Here is a 25,709-nt window from a genome sequence, read left to right on the forward strand (position 1 = left end):
ATTTGCGTTCCCCAACAAGCAGACCGCCCTCTGGGCCCATCCCGCCACAATATCTGTGGGTAAGGGAGAATTGGACCGCTTAGCCCGTTCGGCAAGCTGTATGATCTGCGTGAGGGGACCCAGGACATCCAGTAACTTATCCTGGCATCCCCTCCAGGAACGATCAATACCCTTCTTCGGGTCCTTGACGTACTTCCCGAAGAAAGTACACATCTTGGGATCCAGATCAGGGGTAGCCGCCACTCGATCTGGAAGAGTCGGGCGTGGGCATTCTGCCCGTAATCTAGCCCGAACTTCCTTCTCTAGGGGCTGGCGAATTTTGCTGGCCACATAATCTGCCACCTTTTTATCCGGGTGCCACTCCGAAGAGCGGGGGTGGTATAAGTCCTCAGGGTGGAACATTTCCGCCTCCAAGTCCTCAGTCTCAGGCGGGTCTGATAAATTAGAAGACGGACGCCAAGGACGCCCCGCTTCCTGATCCTCCTCAGAGGAAGAATCCCCATCCGTGTCCCTCGCGACCGGCTTGGGGGACCACTGGGTCGGGTCCGATCTGGTGTGAAACACTTCACCGGTCTCTCTGGGCTCAGACCCCTCCCGGAAGGGTGGTTGCTGTAACGTGCGCGCACTCTTACGAAGGATTCAGTCAGACGACCGAATTCTTCCAGGTGCCCCACGACACGCTTGCGAGATTTCTTGGGGACTGCCTCTCCCTGTAGGTCAGTCCCATCCCCGTTCCCTTAAACACGTGGTCCGATAACCTGGCCACGCTGTCTTGCAAGGGCCCCAGAGCCCTATTAATAGCCTGCGTCAGCAGGAGGTCCATCTCAGGAGCCAAGGCCCTCTGGGATGAGCCCTCTCCCGGGGACAGGGTGGGGAAAGCGTCGCGCTCGTGTGTGAGGGACATGGTAGGGAGGTTGCAGGAAAAAAACGCCCTTTTAATCTTACCGGGCAGCCCCCCCGCACTCCTGCACTGACAGAGAGTTTGGGCCGTCACGAGCGGAAAGCCCGTTCAAGCTGAGGCCCACAATGAAAAAACACCGATACGCGGTGTCCGCGGGGGTTGGAAGGGTTTAAAATGAGCAGGGACTCACTTTAAACCCACCGCGTTAATCCGAAGCGTCCGAGCGCAAACGCGACTCAAAACGCTAAGGAAAAAACGCTCGGGAGCACCTGAGCGTGCGAAAGAGCGCCCTCTGGTGGACCCGACCTAGATTATTTTATCGATCGCGCTCGGGCTAAAAAGCCTACCGCGCATTGATGTTGCCAAGCAACAAAGACACCAACACACGCGCGCGATCGTAACAAACAATGATATGCCAACACTAAATCGCTTTGAAACAAGACAGATCTTAGCTCAACAAGTCCGAGACAGAGAAGGGGCACTTATCTGACAGAGAGCAGTGAAGAAAGAGGAAGAACGTCACGACATGAGGATATTTATACATTCGGTCGGACGGCAGTGTGATTGGACATTGGTTGCCATGGGAGCGGGTCTCATGGGCTTTGTAGTTTTTTCTTGTTAAACTTTGAACCTGCTGTCAATAAAAGTGTAGAAAGATTCTGCATAATCCTCGCCTCCGGTCCTGACATAGAATCCTACAATCACTTGAAAACGAACTTCCTCCGATAATGAAGAAACGCAGAACTTCTCTCTTGATAACGAATCTGGGGATTAATCCACTCCGGCAACAAGCCAAAACGTATCCTACGAAGAAGAAGGAACCCAACGATTTTCTCACCAACACCGATCTCCAAAAAGATCTCAAGAATTCTTCTGATCAGAACCTGGAAAAAATAAGAGTATATAATAATACCCCTCATTGGAAAATTATATCAGAGTCAATTTTATAATCATCTCTTCAACAATTCAAGGGAGGGCATGATTCCTTTATATACAAATTATACAATTGAATATAACCTCCAATAAAAATAATGGGCGGGATAATCCTCGCCTCCGTGTCCTTAATAGAATTGAAAATTCTTGTCGCGTAAGCTAGAATTTTTTTTATTCTATGTCAGGACCGGAGGCTCGGATTATGCTCTTTTAAAGCTGATCAATAACAATAGAGGCAACATCAACCACAGGCTTAAAGTAAAACTTACGAAATGGATTCTCAGAAGACCAGTCAGCTGTCTTCATAATATCTTGCAAACTAGAACCTAAACCAAATGATTTGGAAGCCATAGTTCATCTCACTGAATGAGCTCCAAACTGCTCAGTATTAATACCTGCTTCACTCATTAACCATTTAACCCACCTTGCCAGAGTGGCAGAAGCCACTGGCCTAAATGGTTTTTGAATAGAAATTAACAATTGGCCATTCATATTTTGTCTGAACTCCTCAGTGGCTGACTCATAGTCCTTCAAACATTGTACCACACATAACTTTGAATTATTCGGATACCAAGGATAGGATACCGACCTGCAATTAGTTTTAGTCCTTTTGGAAATGGAAAAGGAAACACCTTCAGGAGAATATAGTCTGCCGGATAAATCTAAGGCTTTGAGGTCCGAAACTCATTTACAAGAAATCAAGCAAAGTAACATAGTTAATTTCGCCGATAGTTGCTTGCGCGATAAAAACTTATTACTAGGCCAGGAATCAATAAATTTTAAGACCACGTCTACATCCCATAAAGTGCTATATTTGGCTTGAGGTGGGTTAGAAAACCTTATACCTCTCAACAATTTACAGACTAGCGGATGTTCACCAACCGGTTTACCATCAATCGGCTTATGCCGGCCGAAATAGCTGACCTGAAATTGTTAATAGTTCTATAAGCTAGTCCAGTGGAGGCTAAATCTGCTAAAAAATTAACCACTAAATCAATACTTGACTCCAAGGGATTGATATTTCTTTCATCACACCAACTATTCCATCTGCGCCAAGCAGAAGCATATCTCTTGTGGGTGCTAGAAGCCCAAGCCTGTTTGATAAAGTCTCTAGCTTGTTGCGAAATGCCTGGGGTTTCCCAATTTTTCCTGAAACCATCCATGCCATCAACGTAAGAGTCCCCGATGAGATCAGAGGATGTTGAAGGCCCTCCGGACTCAACAATAAGTCCTGCCGAGGAGGAATGAGCAACGGTAGAGCACAAGCTAACTGGAGCGCAATAGGGAACCAGGGCTGAGATCTCCAAACAGGAGTCACTAGTATTAGGTCTGCCTTCTGCCTCCGAATCTGAGATAGAACCCTGGGGATCAATAGAAATGGAGGGAAGGCATATCCCCGAAATGGGGACCAACCCTGCAGAAACGCATCCGTCGCTAAGGCCAGAGGATCCGGCCTCCAGCTGAAGAACTTCTGAATGTGGGTATTGAGGCGAGAGGCAAAAAGATCCACCTCGCAAGGGCCCCATTCCTGAACTATCTGTTGAAAAATATTCTGATCCAACCTCCAATCGCTGGCATCCCTCAGATACCTAGAGTTCCAGTCCGCCACAGTGTTCTGGGCCCCCGCTAAATATTCAGCTACAATCACCAATCTGTGGTTTAGACAATAATGCCAGAATTCCTTGGCTATTTCCGCTAAGATCCTGGATCTCGTACCCCCTAACTTGTTGACGTTTCTTACTGCTGACACATTGTCCATCCTTAGCAGAATGCAACAATCTGTCTTGAGGGGGGATAAACTCTTTATCGCAAACGAGCCAGCTAGAAGCTCTAAACAATTGATGTGAAGGGATTGTTCCGTCGGCGACCAACGACCCCCTGTCACTACAGATCCGCAGCGGGCTCCCCATCCCCACTGACTGGCATCGGATTCTATCACCACTTCCGGATGGGACCCGAATATGGCCCTGCTATTCCAGGCTTCCATGTGATGCAACCACCACTGAATCTCCTCTCTGACTTTCCTGGACAACGGGATTAAGGTTGAGTAACTCCAACCCTGACTCAGATATTTGATCTTTAACCTCTGTAGGGCTCGATAATGTAGAGGGGCTGGGAAGATTGCTTGAATGGACGAAGCCAGTAAGCCCACCAATCGAGCAATGCTTCTTAAAGAAATATTCGGACTTGCTAGAGCCGACCTCAACTCCCTCTTTATATTGCGAATCTTTAGTGAGGGGAGAATCAGTTGAGCTTGTATCGAATCTATCTTGAAACCCAAAAATTCTATTACTTGAGTCGGATTCAAAAATGACTTCTCCGCATTGATAAGGAATCCCAAGTCCTGCAAAAGATTGATCGTCCAGTTCAAATGCCTCTGCACTGTAGCTGGTTCCTGGGCCATCAATAGGATGTCGTCCAGGTAAATAATCAACCAAACCCCCTTGGTTCTCAAAAACTCCACAACTGGTCTCAACAACTTCGTGAAGCACCATGGTGCTGAGGATAGACCGAATGGGAGGGCTGTGAACTCTAAGCATCGATCCTTCCAATGGAACTGAAGGAATTTCCTGTGTGGTGGAAAAATTGGAATCGAAAGATAAGCGTCCTTCAGATCCAATCTTACCATCCAGTCCCCCTCTATTAAGATATCTCTTAACATGTGGATTCCCTCCATTTTGAAGTGCCTGTACACTAGCCAAGAATTGAAGTCTTTCAAGTTCAAAACCAGGCGATGACCTCCTCCCTTTTTGTCTATGACAAAAATAGGGTTGCAAAACCCTTCTGGGTGAGTGGTTGAAAATATGACCGCACCTTTGTCTAAGAGTGCTTGAACTTCTGCATCTATAAAAGTCTGATTTTCTAGGGAAAAATTCATTTGAGTCGGAGGGGATAACTGATGAGGGGTACTGAGGAACTCCAGGTGAAAACCTGATACCGTCTGAAGTACCCAAGGATCCCCGGAAACCTTTCTCCAATTGTGAGCGCACAAACCCATTCTTCCCCCAAGAATAACCTGAGACGGGTGAATGAGTCTTACCAGTATAGGAGGCGTCTTGGATCGCTCCTTGCTGCCCTCTGCGATGTCCTCTGCGGAATCTAGGCCTGCCACCTCTGCTCCGGGTGGGGTAGAAAGTGGCATCTGACTGGTCACCGGTCCAGTTACCACGTCCTCTCGGATAATACCCTTGGGGACTGGTATAGGAGCCCCGGCCGGACATTCGTCCACCATAACGTCCGGCCCTGACAAAAAGGCCTCTTCTGAAAACCTTTTTAAGGGACAACTGCGCTTTGTCAAGCGTAGAAAATGTGGAGCAAAACTTTGCAAGTTCCTTAATAAAGGAAGATCTGAAAAGGAGACCTTCTGCAGCTGGTCCAGCCTCTGATACTGCGAGATCTACCAGCTTTGGGTCCATGCGCATAAGTATTGATTTCCTGCGCTCCGCTGAAATAGCACAATTAGGGGGTTATTCTAACTTTGGAGGAGTGTTAATCCGTCCCAAAAGTGACGGTAAAGTGACGGATATACCACCAGCCGTATTACGAGTTCCATAGGATATAATGGACTCGTAATACGGCTGGTGGTAAATCCGTCACTTTTCCGTCACTTTTGGGACGGATTAACACCTCCTCCAAAGTTAGAATAACCCCCTTAGTGTTGCCTAGTTGGCAAACTGCGCGCTGAGCACAACCTAATAAGACATCCGTATTCACCAGAATACCTGATTCTTTAGAGCTAGCAGCCAAATCCAGGATCATAGTAAGAAGTCCTGACATGTCTAGAAGCTTGTCCTGGCAAGAACGCCATGACCTGTCTAAACCTTTTTTCGGGTCTCTAGAGAACTTTTTCAAAAAGGTAATCATGGTCGGATCAACTTCTGGAGTATCGGCTACATTATTATTTAAATCAGGTCTGGGACATTCAGTCTTGAGGCGAGTGCGAACCTCTTTATCATAACCTTTCCTAAGGTTATCGTGTACATATTGTGCCACCTCTGAAGACGGGAGCCAGTTAGAGGACCTAGGATGTACTATTTCAGAGGAGTCGAAGTCTAACAGTTGCGAAGTGAGGCGCTTTTTAGCATGCATATCCTCAAAGTCATCTTCATTAATAATATTTTTTGTTTTAGCCTTAGATTTGGAGGAGTTTTGAGGGTTGACACCTTCGGGATTACTAGAGGATGAACCTGGAACCCAGCCTTGAGAGTGAGCGTACTCCAGTAGTTGCCCGGAAAAGGGGCCTAACGCTCTCACCAAGGCATCATTTACAGATTGTTGCACTCTAGAGTCGAGTGCCTCAACTAAATTAACCTCCATCTGGTCAACCACATCCTCAGGGTAGTACCCTGTCTCTTCCTCATTCCATTGTGCCATTGTAAGCAGTAGGATATATTTCAAATAAAAGGGGGAGTGCAAAAACCCCTTCACAGGCAGATAGATCTTACAATTCAAGAAATTGACTACAGATTAACTATAATTTAAATATAAATTGGAGGGAGCCGCCTGTTTTACACTCTAGGCAGAGCCTAATTGAATTTTACGACCCAGCAGCACACTGTCTGGGCGTCAGGGACACACTTCTCCAGCCTGCCTCCGTCAATAAAGTCAATTGCCCGAGGCGCGCTAAATTTACGAGCCGATCCGAAGGAAATCTCATTAGGGAATGGATCGGCTCGTAAAACGCGCGTGTCGGTAAAAAATCAATACCGACACAGAAGACAGACTGCGCGCAGCACGCGCAGTGCTGCCGCTCCGCTCCAAAAATAGAAATGCCAAATTTACTAAATGTAACAGTTTTAACAGAATATAGAGCGTGCGAAATCGCGACGCTAAGCCAAGAAAAACACACAATCAAATAATTACAAATAACCTAAAAGCATATGAGAATAGATAAAATGTCACTTATCTGCTGCGAAGCAGCAAAGAAAGAGGATGTGACGTTGGGGTCCAGGACTCTTATAGTTGGAGGTCACGATAGGTGATTGGAGCACGTGACATGTATCATGTTATATTGGGAAATGTAGTTTTTTCCTTTAATGTTTTGTAATTGGCTGCTGTGAAAGTTTAGTAAAAGAAAGAGACAGCATAATCCGAGCCTCCGGTCCTGACATAGAATCTAAAACGTATAGAAATGGCCGGTATTTCTCCCTGTGAACAGTTGCAACCCTTCACCCATAGCATGAAAACACTTCCCACATATCGGCCCAAAGCAAAGGCAACAGACTGCAAAACGTTCATCTAGTTGAGCGAGTGTTCTTCAATGCCTGGATGAGTGGTTAAGCGCCCCCACAAAGACGTAGTAAGCACTACACTAATGCTAAAATACAACACAATAACATTTTGAAACCCAGTTTCTAAAACTGATAGAAAAAAGTGTGCTCTTAAGGCAGTTTATGGCACTTTATAATGTTTTATAGTGTAATAATATTGATTGAAACCTCTGCGAGAACAAAGTATAAGTACAGAAACAAACCCCCAGAAGTAAATTATGTGTGTCAGACAGTGCAACTTGGTTGATCACAACCAACTGGAGTAAGAACATATAAAGACAATTAATGCAATACGTATTGGCCAATGCTGTGCACACGAGTTATCCCAGTTGTACCACTTCTTTGTCATTTAAGAGAAACATGTATGATGAAGTGAGAGCATAAGAATGGAAGATAAGAATCCATCATGTATTCTTCCTCACCTAGCAGCATTGGGATTTATGTACAAATGTTATATGGGGAAATGCTCCTGAGAGAGACAGGTTAGTGTGAGCACAAATCGTTTGTGGTCTAAACAGGAGAATAAAGCAACAGGAGAACTTTCTGAAATGATATATCAAAGGAGAATTCCGTTCATGAGGCAGTAGCAAACTAAGTCATAGGGGCTTAGGAATTTCTTTTTCCTTTGCACGGTTTAGCAAATTCTCCTTCTATGGACATTGTGCTAGGAAAAGTGCCAAACAGGACGAGGTGCGTTCAAAAGCCTCTATCGCCCCCAGGTCTCTATGAGTTGTATGATCCAGGTGATAAGTATAACAGGAGGCATTCCAACATGGCTCATAACTTAGGGATACAGAATATTTCGATTTAACTGTTATCTGTTGACAAACAATCATCAGTCTATTCTTCCAGTGTTTTTAATGAATCTAAATTTAGGTTTAGGATATTGCTGGTGGGTTTCTATGGATAAACGATACCTAATGAATCAGAATTAACTTGATTCTGGCGCAATGGGGACTTGGGGGGAGCAAAGGGCTTGCCCGGTCTCCCCCCGGGTTTATCGGGCTGTAGTGGAATGTTCTACGAGCCCGAACGGGGATTGGTTTTTTGACAGTATAGGGCAGTGACGTGGCAAAATGGATAAAAGGCAGGGGCTGGGTGTGGGCGGCCTCTTTGGCCGCTGTGACACCCAGTGGGCGTTATGTCGTCGTGCCAGGAGTTTTTTCTGTGAGGTTTGTTGTTGGATAGGCGGTCTTAGACTGTTGGGAGGAGTTTTTATTAGTGACGTGGTGTTGGTGTTTATAATGGAGCCTAATAAGGTGGTTCAAGAGCTTAAAGTACTGCAGGATGAGGGTAGAGAGGACTTGTTAAAGGAGGGGGTTTTAGAACAGGCGTGGGTGGGTGTAAAACGACCTAAGCGGGTATCAGCTGATGGAGTTTCAGCTGCAGTGGCGGCGTGTACTTCGCCGGTGAAGATGGGTAAAAAATGTAAGGCTAAGAGTGCTTTTGGGAGAAAATTGTTACGCTCACCTCGGAGTGATGAGGAGCCGATGCCTGAGGTTTTTGACATGAGTTTCAGTAGTGCTGGGAGGCGGCGTGGTGGGGGCCGCTTTTCCCGGAGGCATGGCGCATCTTTAGCGCGGCGTGTGGCTGCCGGGGGCAGAGGGTCCGCTGAGGCAGGTGCGGTGAGCGTTTCTGGATGCATGAGGGTGCGGCCGTTCTTGCGCATGCGCGAGTGGCTCGTGGCTCTAAACAAGCCCGACCGCCGTTAGAGAAAGGCGGTGAGCTTATACCTGTTCCTTTTGAAGAAATAACCTTAGGAGGCACGCACAAGATGGCCGCCTCCTTGGTTTCTGATTTGACGACAAGAGGGGCATTAGAGGAAAGGACCTTGGCCGTGGCCAGCAAGATGGCCGCGCCCATTACTATCGATGAAGGAGAGATTGTAATAATTTCGGACGATGAGGAGGTTGAACAGGTGTGCCAGAAAGGAGTTGGGGGTCAGGTTTTTGGTGGTTCAGGTGGAGTTTTTAGACGAGGGGTAGGTAGGGGGATACAGCGTTTCCCTAGACTATTTAGCCCTATGCTGCATAAAGTTCAGTCTTGGCAGATGGACAATGAGGCTGTTATTAGGCTGGGTGAGCAGGTTGAATTAGTGGATGGAAGTGGGTTTGTACTTAGAGGTACAGTTTGTGGCGAGACTACTGGTGATGGGTCAGTGGGCAGGGCATATGTCAGCTTGGATGTTTCGCAGCCGGTTAGTGGTGAGGGAACCTCTGGGTGTGACACGCCTCATGCTTCGGGCGGGCGTGGGGCGCAGGCGATTTATCGGCCATCTGGGCGGATGGTTGGTGATCAGAGCCTGCCGGTGAAGGTCCGAGCGCCTTCAGAACACCGGCCTGAAGGGAGGGTGCGATCCGGAGCGGTCCGCCCGACTTCGGGGGATTCCACTGGAGTTTACGAGGCTCAGCCATCCACTAGCCAGGGCGCTGGTGCTGGTTGGGCTGATTGGGAAGAGGAGCTACTTGACTATGATGAGGATTTGGAGGAGCCGGTTACGTCCAGAAAGCGGGTTATGGTGGCGGGAGAAGCGCCTGGTGTGGTCCCGGGCGGCCATGTTCCGGAGCAGTCCCATGAATTGTCTGCGGGCAACTTACCTAGAGGTGAGGAGAGCTTGGTTGGGTTTTTGAGAAAGCAGCAAGGGCGGGATAATTTTTGGGCTGTAAGCCGGGCACAGGCATCGAAAGGTATGGTGCGGGGGAGCTCAAAAGTAAGGTGGATGCGTCAATTCAAGTGAGTCAGGTCACGGTGGATGGTAAGTCGCAGGTAAGTGTTGGTAATGGTGATGGGTCATCAACAAAGGCTGAATCAGGTGAAGGTGCTAAGACGGGAGCAAGTAGTAATACTGGTGGTGATGAATCGGGGGGGAGTGTCAAGTCCAAGAAATTACCTTATATGGGAGTGTCGATGGTCAATGCCTTTGGGGGCGCATCTCACTCTGAACTTAAAAGAGAAGACTTGGAAGGGGGAGTTCATTGATGTTTTTAAGTTGCTTCATAGGGAGGTTCAGGCCAAAGAAGGTTCAAAATAAGAAGAATGGGAATTAGCTAGGAGACCTAGCGTTCCGACCACGATAGAAAATTGGACTTCAGCCTTCTTGATTTATGCGAGTGTTTACTGTGAGAAACATCAGGACTCTTGTGTGGCTTTGCTGGAGTATATGGATGTAGTTCGTAGAGCTCAAATGGATTTTGGCGGTTTTGGTTGGTTTAGGTATGATGATGAATTCAGGGCAAGGAAGGCTATGGACTCATCTAAGATGTGGGGTGAAATTGATAACGAATTATGGATGCAATGGTTGCGGACAGCGAGGAACGTGCCCACAACGCATACGGCGAGTGGTTTGCAGGTTCACTATAAGCCCTTTCAGGGGCGTCCCACCCAAGTTGGGGTGGGTTTCGGGCACAGAGGGCAGTTCCAAGCAAATGGTGTGTGCTGGTCTTACAACAGCGGCCTTTGTAATAGACAGCTATGTAAATTTAGACATGATTGCTCCAATTGTGGTGGGAAGCACCCAGTGTACTAATGCTTTGGCAGTTTTCAATGGTCCTGGCACGGGCCACAGGCAAGAGGTGGCGACAGAGGTAGAGGTTTTACAAAGCAAGTTGCAGGAAAAGGGCCCTACGCCTATTAATTTGGAGGTGGTGGCTTATTGGTTTCAGTTTTACACATTGGAGGAGGAGGCTAAGGTTTTGTTTAATGGTTTTTCGGAAGGTTTTCGATTGCGTTACCAGGGCCCGAGGTTGAGGAGATGGGCCAACAATTTGAAGTCGGCAAGGGAACATCCTGAGGTGGTGAGGGCCAAGTTGAAGAAAGAGGTGGATTTGGGCAGGATTGTAGGCCCCTTTTTGGAGTGGCCATTGTCAAATTTGACTAGTTCTCCTTTGGGTGTGGTCCCTAAAAAGCAGGTGGGTGAGTTTCGGTTGATCCATCACTTGTCCTGGCCGGCGGGGGCTTCAGTAAATGATTTTATTGCAGCGGAGGATTCGATGGTGCATTATGCTTCAGTAGACAAAGCCATTGCATTGGTACGGAAGTGTGGAAGAGGGGCAGAGATGACTAAATCAGATGTGGAGTCAGGTTTTAGGTTGTTGCCTGTGCATCGGACAATTTTTCATTATTGGGCATGCAATTTGAAGGGGCCATGTATGTTGATAGGATGTTGCCTATGGGGTGTTCAGTTTCCTGTTGTTTGTTTGAGACGTTTAGCTCATTTTTGAAATGGTGTTTTGTATCTCAAGGTGGTTGTGGTTTGGTGACTCATTATTTAGATGATTTTTTCTTTGTGGGTACCGCCAGGTCGGGCGATTGTGGCAGAGCTCTGAAGGATTTTGAGCGTTTGATGTCTCTTTTTGGAGTTCCTTTGGCGAGAGACAAAACTGAAGGGCCTGCGACGTGTCTCAGTTTTTTGGGTATAGAATTGGACTCAGACAAAATGGAGGTGAGGTTGCCTAGGAACAAGGTACAACAATTGGTTTCCTTGTTGGAAGAAGCTGTTAAAAAAACAAAGTTGGAGTTGCATCAGGCACAATCGTTGCTTGGTCATTTGAATTTTGCTTGTAAGGTGGTCAGGGTTGGCAGGGCATTTTGCCGCAGGCTTGGTTTCGCGATGCGGGGTCCCATTTTGCCACATCATCACATTCGCCTTCGGGCAGGCGTTAAGGAAGACTTGAGGATGTGGATCGAATTTCTAAAGGATTTTAATGGGGTGACTATGCTGGTTGATGATGAGGATTGGTTTTGGCAGATTCCGATTTTTTCAGATGCGTCTGGTGCCCATGGATTTGGTTTGTTTTGGGATGGTCATTGGGCATCAGAGGCCTGGCCTGCGAGTTGGAAACGGGCAAAGTTTAGCATTGCATTTTTGGAATTTTTTCCTTTGGTGGTGGCTTTGGCCATTTGGGGTAGGTTCTTGGCCAATAGGAATTTAGTTTTTAACGTAGACAATCAGACGTTGGTGCATTTGGTTAACTCTCAGAGGGCAAAAGATGTAAAAGTACTTAAGCTGTTGAGGATTTTCTTGCTGAATTGTTTGAAGTTCAACATTTTGTTCAAGGCTCGTCATGTGCCTGGTGTTAATAATGATATCGCTGATGCGTTATCTCGATTTCAGTGGCAGAGATTCCGTGGTCTGGCGCCGGGAGCAGATGTTCTGAAGACAGTCATTCCGGGGGATTTATGGGCTCTAGGAGATTGAGGATGTTAGAGCTAGTTCAACAGTCTATAGCTCCGTCAACGAGGAGGACTTATTTTCAGGCGGGGTTGGAGTTTCTGGATTCAGGTGCGGTAAGACGATCGGGTGGGTGCGATATAGGAGACAGGAAGATGCGGTTTGTTTCGTCATGCAGCAGATTGAGGCTGGTTTGGCGGCGGTTCCATATCGGGTAAGTTATCGGGAGTGTCCTTTTATGGTAAGTATTTTTGGGGCTATGATCCTGTGGAAGGAGAGTTATGTAGGAGGATTTTAGCTGGTTGGGCTAGGTCGGGTGGAGTGAGGTGCGATCGTAGGCGCCCTATCACGCTTGATCTTCTGAAGGCTTTATTGGGGGTTTTGAGTGACTTGTGCTTTTCAGAGTGGGAGGTATGTTTATTTTCGCTGTGCATGTGGACGAGTTTAGTGCCGAGAAAGGTATGGAGGGGTGCTAATTCATTTAAGGGCATAGAGAAGCAGCGTCAGAAGATTAACAGGGAAATGAGGAGTTTCTGTAAATCTCAAGGTTTTTCAGTTTTGTCTCATGAAAACATTGGGGTGTCTGACGTTGATCTGTTTCAGCAGGATGGGGTACATCTGTCGTTTTTGGGTATTGAGCATTATCTGTTGGAGCTTAGGTTGTTGATTGCGGAGTTATTGGGTGAACGCTTATGGGATAGATAGATAGGTTTGGGTGGGGCAGGAAAACACCTTTTGGGTTTTCCTGTGTGGCCTTTCGGGGGGGAAGGGGTAGATCAGAAAGAGGAGAGGGCAGGGAATTTGCACAGACAAGGGTAACTGGAGAAGGTGACTGCAGGACAGATGGGTTAATGGGTTGGTCGGGTCAAGGTGGGGATGGGACAAGGGGTAATGCGGTTGGGTCAGTTTAGAGGGAGGGGGAGGGGTTAGGTGATGATTTTGTATTAGTGAGGTCTGGGTAGTTTTGTGAGGCTATCATGCCAAGGTTGTAATTTGCCAGACCTGTTCTATTAAACCGGCCTTTTACCCCTTATAGTGAGTGTTGTGGTCATTTCACTTTTCAGCCCGATGGGGACTTGGGGGGAGCAAAGGGCTTGCCCGGTCTCCCCCCGGGTTTATCGGGCTGTAGTGGAATGTTCCACGAGCCCGAACGGGGATTGTTTTTTTGACAGGATAGGGTGGTGACGTGGCAAAAGAGATAAAAGGCAGGGGCTGGGTGTGGGCGGCCTATTTGGCCGCTGTCACACCCAGTGGGCGTTTTGTCTTCGTGCCCTCCCGCCCTCCCCCTTTTTAGATTTCAATTCTTCAAGGTTTTTTTAATGGGGAAGGTTTTTTGGGTTGAGTTTGTCTGATTTCTTTTTGTTTTCCCCTTTTCCAGATTTCAGAATTTTGCTGTTTCATGTTTTAACAGGGCAGGTCTAATTCAGTTGTTTGTTATGTTTTTGAGGATGGGATTTGTTGCATGTCATTGCCACTGATAGTCAGGTCTGGTATGGGAAGGGTGGTTGGTATAATTTTCCTACTGGCCTTTCGGGGGGGAAGGGGTAGATCAGAAAGAGGAGAGGGCAGGGAATTTGCACAGACAAAGGTAACTGGAGAAGGTGACTGCAGGACAGATGGGTTAATGGGTTGGTCGGGTCAAGGTGGGGATGGGACAAGGGGTAGTGCGGTTGGGTCAGTTTAGAGGGAGGGGGAGGGGTTAGGTGATGATTTTGTATTAGTGAGGTCTTGGTAGTTTTGTGAGGCTATCATGCCAAGGTTGTAATTTGCCAGACCTGTTCTATTAAAGCGTCTTTTTACCCTTTATAGTGAATGTTGTGGTCATTTCACTTTTCAGCCTGATTTACACCCATAAAATAGACATAGAAATATAACTATCAAAACATACAATATAAAACAATCAATAAGATAACACATCTCCGGATAAAACAACAGCATAAAATAGACACAATTAGTAGTAGATCAAGAAAGCATAGTGCCACGGGCCCTTAGGGCACATTTCAGAAAGGAGCCAACATATAGGTTGACTCCTTCATCTGATAATTGCGATGGAAAAATATAGGCTGCCCTGCAGTGCCTAATGTTATAAGATTTCTTTTTTTTAAAGTGGAATTAGGAACAATCATTGGGGCAGTTAAATACATTCAGGGACTGATATGCCACAAAGTGTGCCATCCCGACCATGCTGTTTAGGTGCCGTATTGACTCATAGTTATAAAGGTGCTTGTAAGACATTCTTTTAAGTATACAAGTATCCAGCTTCTCAAAAGCACTCTGCAGACCTATTTTAGGATATTCAGATTTAACAAACACCAACCAGGGGATTCGAAGGTCATTATCACAATGGAGGCAGTCCAATATGATGTCTCTAACTAGGGCTGCCTTGTCATTGCGCCAGATTGCCAACCATAGTAATGTTGGACGGGCTCTAATACGGTCTTCCTGATAGGATAAACCCAACTCCTCATGACAAATGTAATGGGGAGTAGATATCGGGGCTCAGAGGAGCTTTCTACAGAACCCATTCTCTTTCCTCTTTATGGCCTTGCAGTTTGCAATACCCCACACTTTTGCTCCATTTGTTTCAACCTCAGTGTATTGTGATTTATATATTTATAATAGAGGTGCCAACTGTCCACCTCCTCCCCTCTCTCCCACCCCCCCCGATTGAAAAGAGAGCCAATCGCCCTTGACAATAGCATTCTATGGTGTGCTATATTCAGTGTCTATGACCCTGCAGCTGAGAAGGTGACTCTCAAATAGGAGAAGCTGCTTGCACTAGTCAGATTATTAACACCCATTGACAAATTAGATAACTGTCTGCACCTTGGTCTGCAAGCCTTGGTATGTGATTTGGAAAAATTGGTCCCGGTTGGCCATAAACTCCACAAAAGCGAGTACTACTTGACGCAGTGCATTTGGTCTATGAGCCATGAGCACTGCGTCATCTGCATATAAAAGCTTGGGTAACGATCTGCTCTTAATTTTAGGCACTTCAGGAGTGATTTTATTTAAAAAGGGGTGGAGCTTGTTAATGAATAAAATAAATAAAAGGGGGGCAACACACACCCTTGTCTCACACCCCTATCAATTTCTATATCATCAGATTCTATGTCAGGACCGGAGGTTATCTTTGTGCAAATTTGCAAGAACGTGCACAAGGGCTGAGTCCAACCCACGGGCTAAACGCATTTTCCATAAATTAGGGTGACTAGCACAATAAAATGCGGTGGTCAGGTCCATAAAAGCCAGATACAGGAGCGTCTGTATAGCTACAATGTATTTTCCAAGCACCAAATTCAAACATTGCTTAGCCATTTCCATTTTGCTTCTAAACCCATATTGAAATGGTTATAGGACCGACTCTGTTTGGATCCACTCCTTAATTCTGTTATATATGGTTAACCGCCTTAGTATTTTAACGGAGGTGTCAATCAGCGAACTGGATCTATAACATTCCGGTTCTGACCAATTACCTTTCTTAAATATAGGTACGATAATTGAAGTACACCAGAAAACGGGCATCTTGGAGTGTGCAAAATTATTAAAGACATTAGTTAGGAGAGGTGACCAAAAAGCAATGTTATGTTTTAACAAATCAATGGGAACACCATCGGGCCCCGGAGCCTCTTCTCCTACAATCTGAATAATAGCCTCCTCCACCACGCCCAAAGTTATATTAAGAACTAATAACTGACTGATGTCAATTATAAAGACAGGCAGGCAGGGGCAGCATAGCCTTTCTTAAAGAGAGCCTCCTAGGTTTTGCTGGCAAGTGCTTCATGTCAGGGGCTGTTTTTTACGTCTCAGATCGGAGACGACTTTCCAGAAGCATTTACTATTCTTCTCAAGTGCAGGTTGCGCTACTGAATCCCATTGCCAAGATATCACCTCATGCCACAGCTGTGGGGTTGCCTTTTTATATTGCTTCTGCAAGGCTGCTACTAATACGTGGTCTCTAAGTTTCGCAGCAATGGCCCTTCGCAGTCCCGGTTGGCTGCTGTACAGTCGTGAATAAACCATATATGTAATTTACCCCTAGTACTTAAAGGTTTTAGGAGAGCTTTTCTTATGTTTAAGCAAAGGCTATTAAATGTGTGAACAGTCAAATTGTTAGTTCCCTTTACCATCAAACTGATCTCCGCCAGGCCTGAATTCTCCTTAATTATCAACTCAAATACTCGAGCTGGGTCACTCATTCTCCATATTAGCCTTAAGCTACCTGTAGGGTCTGTAAATTACTAGCCCACTTCTTTATAATGGGGCTCCTTAAGATTGCAGCCTCAATAGGGTTGTGGTCACTATAGGTCAGTGGGACCACTACACCATATAAAGATATTTCCACCAAATTTCGTGTTGTAAACATGTAATCTAAAGTACAGGGAGTGCCTCTGCCCCTAAAGGTGGGTGGAACAGTAACATCTCTACTGACTATCTCCATTACATCTACCAAATCAAGAGGGGCTAGGTAAGACACTGGCTCCTGAGATCTAGGATCAAGGATAACAGAGAGATGGGTGTCAGTACTGATAGAGCGTTCCGTACCTAATAATTTACCTGTATCTGGACGCTCTTGGGTCGATGAATCTTTTGACCAAGTGGGGCACTCTTCACCCGAGAGTAATCAATCAAATCAACAATCAATAATCAATAACGAACATAAGCAATACCCTGATCAACATAACACTTAACAATCAATCCAGAAAACATTTCGGCGAAACCATGACCTTTCGGTCATGAATAACCACACCAGTTTATTCAAAGTTAATGCATTTATTTCCCTATATTAACAAAGCTAGCACAATGTAAATGTGTCTCAACACCAAATGATATATGTAAATGAACATTAATAGCTGTCCATAGCGGCGAAACAGATGCAATCTATGCAGCATTTGAATAATAATGCCTTCGATAATAGCAACACAAACCACTAAAACTATAATCTGTAATGAGCTAATTTCATACATTTAGTCAGCATAACAAGGTCTCAAATTGCATCGTGCATCGAATGAATCCTCATCTAACCTCAAATTAGCATCAGCATGTGGGTCTTCATGCAAAAACAATTTATCAACATTAATTTAGAAAACTCCTAACTAGGGCTCTTATCAAAAATCAGCAGTTGGTTACCTAAAAAGAAGACACAATGCAATTGTACAATTTCCTTTCATATTTACCAAATTCAATCAGCATTCAAGGAAGTCTTCGTCTCACAGGTACCGGTTTCGATCAGCATGGGACGGGGCAAAGGGGCAGGGTGGACGGGGCAATTGCCTCACGGCGGCAAGATAAAACTACTACTTCATGCAAAGGAGCAAATCAAAGTTAAAGTCTCTAGGGCGAGAATTACTTAAAAGTCTCTAGAAGACGGCAAAATAACGATGTCAGCAAGATGGGCCATAATGGCCAATGTCCTGCAAAATGGCGGGTATAGGGGCGATGTCTCTCGTAATGTCTCTCAAAATGGCGGGCAATGGCTGCAAATGGCCACTTTCTTCTTGTGCACCTGGTTTAAATAGACAACAGTTCAAATCCAGTAGGGTCTTCCATTGGAGGGTTCATAGGTTGGCTTCAAATTGTCCAATCAAAAACAACAGTTCTCAAGCTTTTACCTAAGCATACATTATCCTTGGAGTCGGGAACGTAAGTTGCAACATATTTTACCAATTAACTCACTTTCAGAGCTTCCATTGTCCGCACCTGCAGATTGACCTTGGAGCAAAGAAGAAGATGCCAGGCTGGCACGAAACCTTAAGATAAGCATGTGAACCGATCTCACTGGAAAAGTACAGCTTCAAGCAAGAATACACGTTTATTAGCACATTGGAAAAATACGAGCATCTAAATCGTGAGACATGGCAACTAGGCCAAAGCCTCCACTAAAGTTATGCTAAGCTAAGACATTTCAAACAAGCAAATCATAGCACACGTTTACGATTATGTCGGATTAGTGCAATTCTAATACATCACGTTATATAAAGCACGCTTATAAATGTTGGCAAACTACTCTGAGGGCACATTTTGTCCCCGTACAATCTTTATTAGTTCGGTTAAAGTCACACTTGATTATTGCAGCACTACGTTTAGGCGCTAATAAATGTAAAACCTTCATTTCTGCGTCATCAATCCCTCCTCTGATGACTACTTGTCATCACACAAACTAATCCCACAAATTTTATTCCATTAAAATTCTGTCAGTTCTCTTTGCCTTTTAGTTCCCCTTGTCCTTGCTTTGTATTCTTCTGTCATTCTTTTCATCATTTTCTCTTCCTTCCTTCTTTTAATTCTTGCCATGATCATTAATATTCCTCTTTTTATTCCCCAAATTCCAAAGATGCAAATCAGTACTATTAATATTCCCTGTATTATTTTTAGCAATATTCCATTCCAAATGCCACCAAGCCAATTTCCCACTGAAGCAAGTCCCTTTCCAACCTTCTCCCACACTCCTGGTTCTTTCAATTCCTTCAAATCTGCACTCTCTTTTGTTAGATTAGCAAGCATTGTTTTAATCTTTGCACTGTTGTCTGGAATATACGTACAACAGTAGCGCGCACCAAGCATTTTGCAAACGCCGCCATCCTTTGCTAAAAGAATGTCTAAGGCAAGCCTGTTTTGAAGAGTCATAGCTCTTTCCGCTGCAAGTTCAGCATCTATCAGGATTATAGCACCTGAAAACTTTGTCAACATGTTATCCACTATAGTAGACAACTTTCTTATTTTGATGGAATTCAACACAACTCCCAATGAAGGAATCATGGCTCCAAATATATCACCTACCACAGCAGCTGCGGTCTCTCTTTTCTGGATACGATGGGATCCAGATGTCTTTGGAATCATCGATAGGTCATCCAGTTGATAAACCTTTGGGAACACTATACCCAAATAACATCTCCCCCACCATCCCTTTGGAAGACGATAATAGGCATTATGCCCACAAATGTAATATACACCTGGTATGACAGGATCAAGTCCGTTCAGCATGAATGTCCATTTGGCCTTAAAGATAAACGTATGTTTACATTCACTCGCTCCTACAAAAATGTTATCATAATAAGATTCACCTCTATATATACAAAATTTCCCTACATGCCAAGCATCTAAAGCTATTCTCCCTTGTGTTTTTATTGCAGCAAAAGCATAATTATCTACTGAAGTCCTCTTATGTAGCTCCCTTTCTAATTTCGCATTCATTTGTGCCCTTCTATCATCTATGCGATCTAAAAAGCTTATTTCTACTGCAGATAGCGAGCAGGTAAGATTTTCCCTATGTGCGTGAGCTGTTTCAAAAGGTTGCATTGGCTCGAAAAATTCCCTCATTATTTTAGCATCCCAATCTTTAGCAATCTGGCTTAGCTGCGTGATTATAGGAACATATGCAAAGGTAACATCATAATTTGAGTAAAAATACTGTATGTTAGTCTGACCATAAAATCTAGAAGTTACTATACTACATGTAATCCCATATGTAAGAGGCATGTGATGATAAGTCACCCCTTCGGTTACCGATGTCGGTATCTGTGTACACACATAACAATCTTTCGCATCCATAGTCTCAACATATTCTGTTAGCAAGCGATAGAAAACATTATACGAAAGTTCTTTCTTATCATGCAAGTGTCTCTCATCTAATTCTAGTCTTTCCAATGCAGTTAGTTCAGTGACAGTAACAGGAGCATAGGTAGAAGCATCAATTTTCTCATTCTCACCCTTACCATGCATTGCAAGCACTATTATCATTATTATTAGTACACATGCAGTTATCAAGCCTATACACACATATTTACAATATTTCATTCTACTGTTTTGTGTAGCGTACCTAGTCATGATCTGTATAGAATCAGAGAGCTAGAAGCACCTGTAAAAAGAAACGATTTAGCAATCAGTTACAAAGCTGAACGAGCGCAATGTTCACACAGTCTTCTTCAGAAGCCCAGTCACTTATCGGTTAGCAGCATTTGTCTCAATTCGGCAATAACTCAGAACTCAGTCTCTTTCAGTTAGCAATGTTGTCTCAAATCGGGTTTAAGAGTCAATCATATTATCAAAGTCTTATCAGGTTAGCAAATGTCTCATCCGGTTTAGCAATGTCTCAGCTGGTTGTATCACGTAAGTTTATAGCAGCAATGTCATTTATCGGCTTTTCAATCAACAGTGTCCATAAAACTTTTCTTTTCTATTGGTATCTCTTCTTCTTCGTTCTCGAGGCTAAGAGATACAAATTCGTCAGTCCAATCGTCATTGACTACATATGCCCATTCAGGACCAGAATACCTCCTGTTTGGTATCCTTTTCCTTTTCAATTTTGCCTCTCTCTTTGATTCTGCCTCACTGGTACTTTCCTCTTTGGTCAAGTCTTTTTCTTCACTTGAGGTTGGTACCACGACAGACACTTCCTTTCTTTTCTCTTTCACTTTTGGCCCTTCGTCATTCAACTTTTCTCTAGTTCCTAGTTTTACTGGCGATATACTTTGTCTTTTCTTTGCACTGTGTCCACTTGATGGACCTGCGATCTCTTCTGAAGAAGTTTGAGCAGTTTCGCTCTGTTCTCCCTTGTCCCCTTGTTCTGGGGAGACAATCACGTTTTCCTTTTCTTTTTCTGTACCGTCTGCTTCTGGGAAAGCCCTCCTCTGATCAGGCTCTCCTGCTTTTTCACCTCTTTCGAGCCCTTTGTCACCGTTACTTTCTTCAGGCTCTGTGTCACTTTCAGCTGCTTCAGGCTCTTTGTTACCTTCAGCTGCTTCAGGCTCTTTGTCACCTTCAGCTGCTTCGTCGCTGTCTGAGGTTTCTCCTTGGTCTTCCCCAAGTGAATCTGTTTCGTCCTCAGAGAATATTTCTCTCTCCTCTATGTCTGCCTGTTCGCTTCCAGTTCTGTTTTGCTCTGTCTCAGCGCTCGGCACTTTATTATCAGGTACTGGCAGTTTCAGCGCTTCAACTTCCTCATCTGTGGGACACAACACTTTCTTTGTGTGACTGGCGTGAATCCAGTTGGGAACCCCCGCACACTTCACAGCGGTAGTTGTCGTCAGGATCACTTGGAAAGGGCCTTTCCAACGGGGTTCCAGACACGACTTCCTCACGTGCTTCTTTATGATGACCCAGTCACCTGCTTTCAGTGTGTGTCCTGGACCTTGGATCAGTGGCAAGGTGGTTGCTTCCACCTGGTGAGAGAAAGAGCGAACCACGTCAGCCAGACCTTTGCAGTAGTCTAACACCATATCATCTGTAATATTCAAAAGCGCGTTTGCGGGAACTGCAGGAAGTCTCATGGCCCTGCCCATGAGAATTTCGTGCGGAGACAATCCAGTCTTTCTGTCAGGGGTGTTTCTCATTGACATTAACACCAAGGGCAATGCGTCAGGCCATTTCAAATTTGTCGATGCACATATTTTCGCCATTCTTGATTTCAGTGTACCATTCATTTGCTCCACCAGTCCTGAGGCTTCAGGGCGATAGCTACAATGCAGTTTTTGCTCAATGTTCAGCGCTGCGCAAAGTAACTTTATCACCTCGTTATTGAAGTGACTTCCCCTATCTGATTCTAAAGAGATCGGGAATCCGAAACGTGGTATCAACTCCCTCAACAATAGTTTTGCAACTGTAAGGCTGTCATTTCTACGTGTAGGGTATGCTTCAATCCAGTGACTAAAAATGCACACAATCACCAACACATACTTCAGACCTCCATGCACAGGCATCTCAATGAAGTCCATCTGCATTCTGCTGAACGGGCCACTCGCCCTGCCAATGTGGCTCGCGTTCACAACTGTTCCCTTTCCTGGGTTCATCTGCTGGCAAATGACACAACGATGGCAAACTGCTTCTGCAGCTTGACGAAATCTGGGGTTAAACCAATCAGTTTTGAACAATCTTATCATGGCATCTCTCCCTAGGTGAGCCTGCCCATGATAGAACCGCGCTAGCTGCGATAAGAGACAATTTGGTAAAACATATTTTCCCTCATTTGAAACCCATAACTCATCTGGTCTCTTGGTGCATTGTGACTTAATCCAGGAAACTCTTTCATCCTCCCTGACGCTATTCTGTAATGCTTTTAGTTCGTCCATTGTATCCACGACCTTTAAGGCAAATGCTTCAGCTGGTTCGAGTTCTGGCTCACTTATCGAATTCCATTCATCCCTGAGCAATATACAGTTCAAGGCACAAAATCTTGCGACTTGATCCGCATATGCATTTCCCAGGGAAACATAGTCCTGTCCTTTTGTATGAGCACTACACTTTACCACTGCAATTTCGGCTGGCATTTGAATTGCGTGTAACAATTCCCTTATTCTCTCCCCGTTTTTCACTGGGGACCCTGAAGAAGTCAGGAAACCTCTCTGTGACCATAGTTGCCCAAAGTCGTGCACAATTCCAAACCTATACTGACTATCAGTGTAAATGGTGACCTTCATCAATGTAGACAGTTGGCATGCTCTCGTAAGGGCTACAAGCTCTGCTACTTGTGCAGAATAGACTCCTTGAAGCCATGACGCTTCCAAGACACCTGTTACAGTACATACAGCATATCCTGCTTTCAAAATTCCCATTGCATCTCTTAAACATGACCCATCAACAAAAATAATTTGGTCATTTTCATCAAGCTTAGTATCCTTAATGTCAGGTCGGGGTTTTGTGCAAAATTCAGTCACCTGAAGGCAGTCATGTTCGACGTCTTCAGCGTTCTCAATTTCAGCATTTTCTCCGGGAAGCAAGGTTGCTGGATTCAACGTAGTGCACCTTTTCAGCTGCACATTCGGTGAGCCCAGAATTATTGTTTCATACCTTGTGAGTCTTGCTCCAGTCATGTGTTGCGTTCGGGAGCGGGTCAAAAGTATTTCAACTGAGTGAGGGACCATGACTGTTACTGGATGTCCCATCACTATTCCTTCACTCTGAGTGAGGCTGATACCAACTGCTGCTACGGCGCGCAAACACCCTGGAAGTGCTGCTGCGACCGGATCCAAAGTAGCTGAAAAATACGCTACTGGTCTGTTTATGCCACCATGGGCTTGGGTCAAGACAGACAAAGAACATGCATCACGTTCATGACAAAACAATGTGAAAGGCTTTGTGTAATCAGGCATACCTAAAGCTGGAGCCCTGCACATGCATTCTTTCAATTCAATAAAAGCATCCATCTCATCTCCTTTCAGCTCCATTTCATCCAAGGCATCCTTCTGGGTCAGTTTCAGTAAAGGCTTTGCTAGAGTCGAGAAGTTGGGAATCCACTGGCGACAGTAGCTCACCATCCCTAAAAACTTCCTCACCTCCCTCCTTGTCTTTGGTGGACTCATTTGAAGTACACTTGTTATTCTTTCCTTCATTATTCTCCGTGACCCTTTCTCTATTTGGTGACCCAAGTATTTCACTTTCTTCTGACAGAACTGCAACTTTGAAGGAGACACCTTGTGTCCATTCCTTCCCAAATGGTTCAGTAGGGCAATGGTGTCGGCTGTGCAGCCACTTTCTGTCTTAGCTGCAATCAGTAAGTCATCAATGTACTGTACTAGGGTTGACTCGAATGGCAATTCTAACGCTTCCAAGTCTTTCTTTAGAATCTGATTGAATATTGACGGTGACTCAGAAAACCCTTGAGGAATTCGACACCAACTGTAGACTCTGTCTAAGAATTTGAAACAAAAGAGAAATTGGCTGTCCTCATGAAGAGGCACTGAAAAGAATGCTTGTGACAAGTCGATGACTGAGAACCACTCGGCATCGCAAGGGATTTGAAACATTATCACAGCTGGATTCGGTACTACAGGGCAGCATTTGACTATGATGTCATTTATTTTCCTCAAGTCCTGCACTATTCGGACCTTTCCACTCGGCTTTATCAGTCCCATGATTGGTGAATTACAGGGACTGCTTAACACTTCTTTCAGTACTCCCTGTTTTACAAACTCGTCAATGAGTTGGGCAACTTTCATGAGGGTGTCTTGTGCCATGTGGTATTGTGGGGTCTGGGGAAAGGTTGCATTGGGTTTTACTGTCACTTTCACTGGTTCCACTCCTTTCACCAATCCCACTTCCTTTCCTGTCATATCCCACACTTCTTTTCCGACGGTTTCCCGTAATTCAACTGGAATATCTTCTTCAGTTATCATCGGAAAAAGTGTAATCAGAGGATATTCATCATCGACAGTTTCCATCTCATCCCCTTCTACACTTTCCTCTTCTTCCCCATCACTGCTCGTCTGAATTCTAATTCCATCGTCCGAACACATAATCGAACATCCCAATTTGCACAATAGGTCTCTCCCTAACAGTGCTATCGGGCTGGAGTCACAAACCACAAAATTATGTAACCCTTGATAGTTACCAATACTGACTGATACTGGGTCTGTTATTGGGTTCGTCAGGTGCCTGTTTGCTACTCCCACTACTTGAACTGTCCTCCCTGAGAGTGGCAAATTTGGCACTTCAATGCTCCTAACAGTTGAACGAGTGGCTCCTGTATCAACTAAGAATGAAACACGATGACCCATGACTCTTCCCTCTACATATGGACCCTTTTGATCAACTTCCAAGGATGCTGCAAGCACACAATTTCCCTCCTCATCTGAACTTTCACTCTCCCATACATTGTTTATTCCACTCTCACTGTGTAATGGGAACTGTTGTACTGTGCCATTTGTATTCATCACCTGACTCGAGACCTGTGGAGGAACCATCACTTGCTACTGATTCATTGGTGCCAAAGGTATTTGCATTTGCTGATTAGGTACCATGGGGAACTGCTGTTGCATCGGCTGCATTTGCGTCATCTGCATACGGGGCATCTGCATCTGCTGCGGCTGCATAGGCTGTAATCCTTGCAGCTGATTTATGGTCTGAAAATTTGGGTTTGGACCTTTCATTTTCGGTCCCCTCATTGTCTGGAATGCATTGACATCATTGTTTTGCTGACCAACACCTGCACCTTCCTGCACCATCATTGGGCACTCGCGTTTCCAATGTCCGACAATTCCGCACACGTGACACGGCATAACCCTTTTCATTGCCTGCACACCATTCGAAGTCACAACAGTATTCAAATCGGACCATTATTCACAAAACCTCCTCTGCCTCTGCCTCTCGCCTGTGGCTGAAACACCATATTTCCCTGCGGCTGCGGCTGCGGTACCTGCTGTTGGAACCCTTGCAACCCTTGTAAACCTGTCTGAGCTGCTTTAAGCTGCATCATCATCACCTTCTCTTTCAACCTTTTCTGTTTCACTTCAATTTCGTCGCTACAGTATTTCGCATAATTCAACACCTCATCAATAGGTTTCGACTGCCAACAAATCAAATGCGTCTTTATCATCTGACTTATCTCTGGTCTCAGCCCTTCCACAAACCTAAACACAAAATGGAGCATGTCCTTCGCCTCTATTGTTTCCGTGCCACTGTAGTTCTTGAACGCCTTCAACAATCTCTCATAGTAACCATG

The sequence above is a fragment of the Pleurodeles waltl genome, chromosome 7 (genome assembly GCF_031143425.1).
Source record: "Pleurodeles waltl isolate 20211129_DDA chromosome 7, aPleWal1.hap1.20221129, whole genome shotgun sequence".
Classification (NCBI taxonomy): domain Eukaryota; kingdom Metazoa; phylum Chordata; class Amphibia; order Caudata; family Salamandridae; genus Pleurodeles; species Pleurodeles waltl.